We start from the raw sequence: 5,893 nt of genomic DNA, 5'->3' as shown, positions 1-5,893 counted from the left end.
ATGAGGGAAACTCTCAGGACAAGGGAAGTCTTGATCAACAAAGCTGCTAGAGAAGGAGAAGCCCAGGAAAGGTGTGGTTTCGGTGACATTTAGGACAAAGAATTAAGTCTACTAAAGGGGTGGAGAGACATGAGGAAGGAAAGCAGCTTTGGACAAAGACATCTCTGAGTTGGTGACACATAAGCAGGGACCAGATGGAGGGGACAGCTGGGCAGGGTGCAGTCTATATAGAGGGAAGAGAAAACGCCAAGGTCCTCGGGTAAGCATCAGTTTCATGTTCAGGGACCAGCATGGAGCTTAGAAGACTTGAGCAGAGACAGGAGTAAGGAAGGGAGAAAGGATGACGCGGTGGTAGGAGGACCTGAAAAGGAAAAGCAGTCTGGATTGCCAGCTAGACCAGATGACTGGGGGCTTTGGGATGTAAGTCAGCACTGTCAGCTCAGCCACCCTCAAGGCTTTTTGTACTTGATTGAATGATTCTCCCCTTTCCCCCCTCTCCCTTGTGGATTGCTTGTGTCTTTTCATCCCATCTCCTAACACTCTGCTCAAACACTGCTTGGGGGAATGCAGTTGGAACCTAACCCACAGTTTTAAGGATGCAATGCTAGCATTAGTCAGCTTTGCATTTCTGTAACCAAATATCCGTGAACCTCAAGGAAGAAAGGTTTCTTTTGGTTCATGGTTTCCAAGGCTTCAGCCCATGGTCACTGGACCCCATTGCTTTGGGCACTTTGGGTCTCTAGTGAGTCAGCACTTCAAGGTGGGGGGAGTGTGGTGAAGCCAAGCTGCTGACCTCATGGTAGCTGAAAAGTAAGAGAAAACATGAAGAACAAAATACAGACTTCCAGGCCACACACACTAACCCACTTATCCCAGCCTTTTCTCCATAGTCTTCCTAACTAGGAATCTACCAATGGCTTGATGCCCTCATGAGGGGAGAGCCCTTGTGATTCAGTCACTTCCCAAGGGTCCCACTTCTAAACAATACTGTACTGAAGATCAAGCTGTGTGTGTGTGTGTGTGTGTGTGTGTGTGTGCGTGCATGTGTGTGTGTGTGCACGCTCGTACACGCTCATTCACATCTACAGAGACTAGAGGGGGATTGTATGAGTCCTTGGTGTTACAGAGGTATTTGTGAGCCACCTAATGTGAGTGCTGAGATCTGAGCTCAGGTCTTCTGATAGGAGCAGAAAACACTCGTAATGGCTGAGCCACCTTCCTAGCGAGCACATGTACTTTTCAGGAGACATTGATGGTCCTAAGCTATCGCACTATCCCCACACTTTACACTCCATTTCTACACATAACCAGGCAAGGAGGGCTCCATGCAATATGTTCCTATGAAAGTATGTCTGATTCAAAGACATAAACTCCTAAGTACGGTCATCATTAGCACGTAGAGATGCATACCTTGGAGTCTGTCAGGTGCCAGGCTGCTCTAGTTACCATGGTTGTACCGAAACCCATGCTCAAGCTCAGGCTAAAAGCAATGGCACATTTTAAAGTCCCAGAGCTCCTGGGTCTTGCCAGACAACATAGGGGAGGTGGCTCTGCTCTGTGGGCTTAGGTCTTAAGTGGAGGAAAGGCTGGAGTAGTGTGAAGGCACCTCCCTCACTTGCATGCTTGGTGCCCTAACTGGAATCTCTGCACATCTAGGAGCTGGCACAGCAGACTCCACAGGTCTGTCTCTACATGGCCACTCCATCATGTAGGGTGGGCTTGGAGTAAGGAGGCTTCCTATCAGAGAGTTACAGACTCCCCAGGTCTGTATTGTAAGAGACTGACTCAGGTGCAAACATGGCATCCCTTAGGACTGAACCTTAGAGATCAGGCTGGCACCATCACTTCTGACAGACTGGGGCCATCAGAGTCATTACACAGTCGTGCACAGGAGAAAAGGGAGGACACAAAGACCCTCAACTGTCATGGAGAAGTGTCAGCCACACATTTAAAGAACAGCACATACAAGAGGAGAGAGAATTCAACAATCTCTGGACAGTGTGATCCCTACACTTTTAGGAATACGGTGCTCATTCCAGATCTAACTTCTCTGGGGAGGAGTAGAGCCCCATGGGGCTGGCTGGATCTCAAGTTCCTGCCTCTGATCTCATCCCATGAATGGCACAGAGCTTGGGGAAAGCTTAAGCCTGCTGCCCAGAAAAGCCATCTCCCTTCCTGTCTCCAAACGACCCACATTGGGGAGTCTCAGTATTTCAGGTCAACACTGAGGAACTTGCTTTATTTTACTGTCTTTTGTTCAAACTGGAAATGTTTTCCTGGAGCCAAGCTACTCTATTCTGCACTGACCAGTGCGGCTGGGGCCTAATATGGGGTATTTCTTGTGTCAAAACCCAGGAGAGATTCTGATTTCAAATTCTCAGGAAGTGGAAGTTAGAGGGTGGATTTAATTTCAACAAAGTTTTCTGGGAAGTTCCTCCCTGAACTTACATGAAAAGAGGAATGCATAGGAAAGCCGTTGATTCTTACCTTCACCAAGATCCTTGATAGCTCTACCACCTTGTGAAGCAGCCTGGCTGCCAGGGCTTCACTGCAGGCGTTCTTAAAAAATGGTCACCACTTTACTGTGCTGCCATGCCTGTATAAGTTGGTTGTATCTGTGTGTCCCTCACGCTGCCAACATGAAGGCCTTAGCTTGACCTCCGGTGAGTTAGTACATTTTTTTTTATTTTAAGGACTGAAGTTTTATGCACAATGAAGAATTTGTGGTTTCAGTTTTGGAAAGATCCAGTACTGAGAATCCTTTTGAATGTTCCAAGAGACTCGGCACATGTGGCTCATAAACACTGGAACAAGGTGGCTTACAGCAGGCAAACATGGCTGGGGCCCTCTGTGCAGCGTTGCTCCTTGGTGAAGCTGGAAGGTATTTGCTGCCCACAGCCCGAGGTGACAGCAAACATTCCTGTTCAGCCTGGTGTCGGGGTGCGCCGAGATGTGGCACAGCTGTGACCGCTCGGGTTGGTCTCCCATAGAAGCCTGTCACAGCGTGTTTACCTGAGAATGAATGGGAGAGCCCACAGGGCTAGAATTGTCTTGTGGGCAGAGGGAAAAGTGCCCAGCTATTTTAAGCCCTAGGGCTGGACATCTTGTCCATGGTCCCCAGGTCACACGGACAAACAGGGTTCACCTAGGGAGTAGGACCTTCACCAAACAGATGCAGCAACACTTGAGGAGTTGCTTTCTAATGGAAAGAAGGGGGACAAAAGCGAATCACATGACCCGTGATGATCTGAGCACAGAGTTCCTGAGGCAGCGGCCACAGCCTGCGTGCTTCCCTCACTGCTAGGGAGGGTGACTTGATGTGGACACAGATGTGCCAGGGCACACACAGATGCTCACACAGAGGTAGATAAATCACATCCCATGCGCATGCTCACGCAGATATACCTGCATACATGTAAGCAGGCTCACAGGCACACACATAGGATGTGATATACACATTCATACCATGCTCTCAGAGACACATAGGCTCAATTATCTACATACACACGCAAGTCTCATAAACACCAACACATCTCCTGCATTTACACACACATCCACAGTACACAACCACACACATATCCGCACAAAGCCATGCACACGTTCAAACCCAGCATGCACACCCACAAAAAGCACACAAAGCACGCACACACGCATACGCTTATATAGTATACAAAAGTCTAAACAATAGACATATAGAAGCATATGCTCATATACACAGGTATGCACTAAGTGTAAATATTTCCACTCTTGCATCCGCATCCACACAACATACTTACCAGCACTATCACAGACTTACAGAAACGCTCACATTAGCTGTCCTGTGTACACACGTTCTCACATACTCATGGGGAAGTTCCTGCACGCGCCTGTCCTCTCTCTCCCACACTCCAGCTCACCCATTCACACACACTGGCACTAACATCTGAATGTGGCATCTCTGGTTCTTTGAAACAATGTTAATAAGGGTAGAGCTGGTTGTTCCCTCTAGCTGTGAGGACCCCCCCCCCCCCCCCCCCGTATCTCACCTTCCCGTGCCTGCTGATGTTGACATTAAAGAGTTTGGGTGGAGAGCTGTTTGCACTGTCCTCGCCCATACCCTCAGCCAGGGGACCAGGGCTTCCGGTAGTTCTGAGACTAACACGGGGGCTGTGCGTAGGCTCTCCGTGGTCCGTTGACTCTTCATGGAGAAGTTTGTGGATACTCAGAAGAGACCGTGCCATTTGCCTTTTCCTGTTTGATTACCTGTGTTTGTCATCTGCACTTCATCTTATGCAAAGTGGCTTTTCTGTCTGCCCCACCTTCCCAGGTGTCTGTCTAAGTGCAATACTGGGGAAAATGACATTCTGGGCCAGTCATGTGCTCTTCTCCAGCCTCAGCTGTCTTGTAAAGTAGTGCCTATGGTACCAGTGTGACTTCAGCTAGCTATGGCCCACCTGAGGTCTTTTTTCTAGAAACAGGGTCTCTCTGTGCATCCTTGGCTATCCTGGAACTTATTATGTCAACAAAGCAGATCTGCAACTCACAGAGATCCACCTGTCTCTGCCTCCAAGTGCTGGGATTAAAAGCAAGCAAACTATGCCAGCTCACCTGTGTTTTAATGTTGTTTTGGATACAGGTCATGACTTAGGACTTTTTTTTTTCTGCATTAGCGGAGAAAACTATGCATTTTTGACATTTTAATTGTTCAAACATTTAAGATGAAATATTTTTACTAGAATAAAAAGGAATAATACTTTTTTTCCAATCAATCAAGCTTCTAAAAATCCCCCCCCCCTCATGTGTGTGTGTGTATTGGGAAGAGGGTATGACGGCCAGGAGCTACAAGTACAAAACAATGTTTCCCATCTCAAACTTGGACGTTGGCAGTAATAAGCCACCTAGGCCAGGGCTGAGGGATGCTCAGAGCCATCGGTGCTAGACTGTTCTTAATTCTCATTGCCTTAGACCAATGTCTGAGAATGGAAGCAAGGGCTGGAAGGTATTGTGGAGCTAAGATAGATGTGCTAATAGAATGATTTAAGCTTCTAGAACTTCCTAGCCAGATGTTTAGAAAGTTACTGAAGGACTTTCTAGAAATGTTCAGTAATGACAGAAGAGGTGATCGTGTTCTGGTGACACATACCCATCGCCTAGCACCTTGCTTCATTCCCACCATCTAATGTTAATGAATACAGCCAAGAAAGTAGTATGCTCTCCCCCTCATAGATCAGAAAACTGGCACATTCACAGATGAGAGAGACTGGTTCATTTGCTTAATGCTGTAGAAACTGGTCCATCTGGGTACCCATTGCTGATGCTGATGCTGAGGTTTTATCCTCCCCTTTCCCATGTGAAATGCCTTCTTCCCTGTCACTTACTGGGTTCTACTATTCTTCTATGGCCTATAGTGCAGTGGTTCTGAACCTGTGGGTAGCGGCCCCTTTGGCGGTTGAAAGATCCTTTCACAGGGGTCACATATCAGATATCTGGCATGTCAGATATTTACGGTATGAGTCATAACTGCAGAAAATTACAGTTCTGAAGTAGCAATGAAATAATTGTTTGGTGGGGGGGTCATCACAGTATAAGGTTTTAAAAAATAAATTATATATGTTATAATTATAAATATACATATAATTTGTTTGTATTTTATCTATATTGGTGTTTGCCCACATGTATGTCTGCGTGAGGGTGTTGAATCCCCTGGAGCAGGAATTACAGACAGTTGTAAGCTGCCATATGGGTGCTGGGAATTGAACTCTGGTCCTCTGGGAGAACAAACAGGGCTCTTAACTGCTGAGTCTTCTCTCCAGCCCCACAACATAAGGTTTTAAAATGTTCTTTAAATGGGGTTTTCTTTAAATGTCTTTCGGCTGCCTTTTCCTTAGCTTGTCCTCTTCTGAAATTCCTGGTG

This window comes from Microtus oregoni, unplaced genomic scaffold, assembly GCF_018167655.1.
Source record: "Microtus oregoni isolate MIOR12 unplaced genomic scaffold, Mior012 000020F_ref0000438, whole genome shotgun sequence".
Classification (NCBI taxonomy): Eukaryota; Metazoa; Chordata; class Mammalia; order Rodentia; family Cricetidae; genus Microtus; species Microtus oregoni.
The sequence above is the reverse complement of the archived record's forward strand: the minus strand, read 5'-3'. Positions refer to the sequence as shown.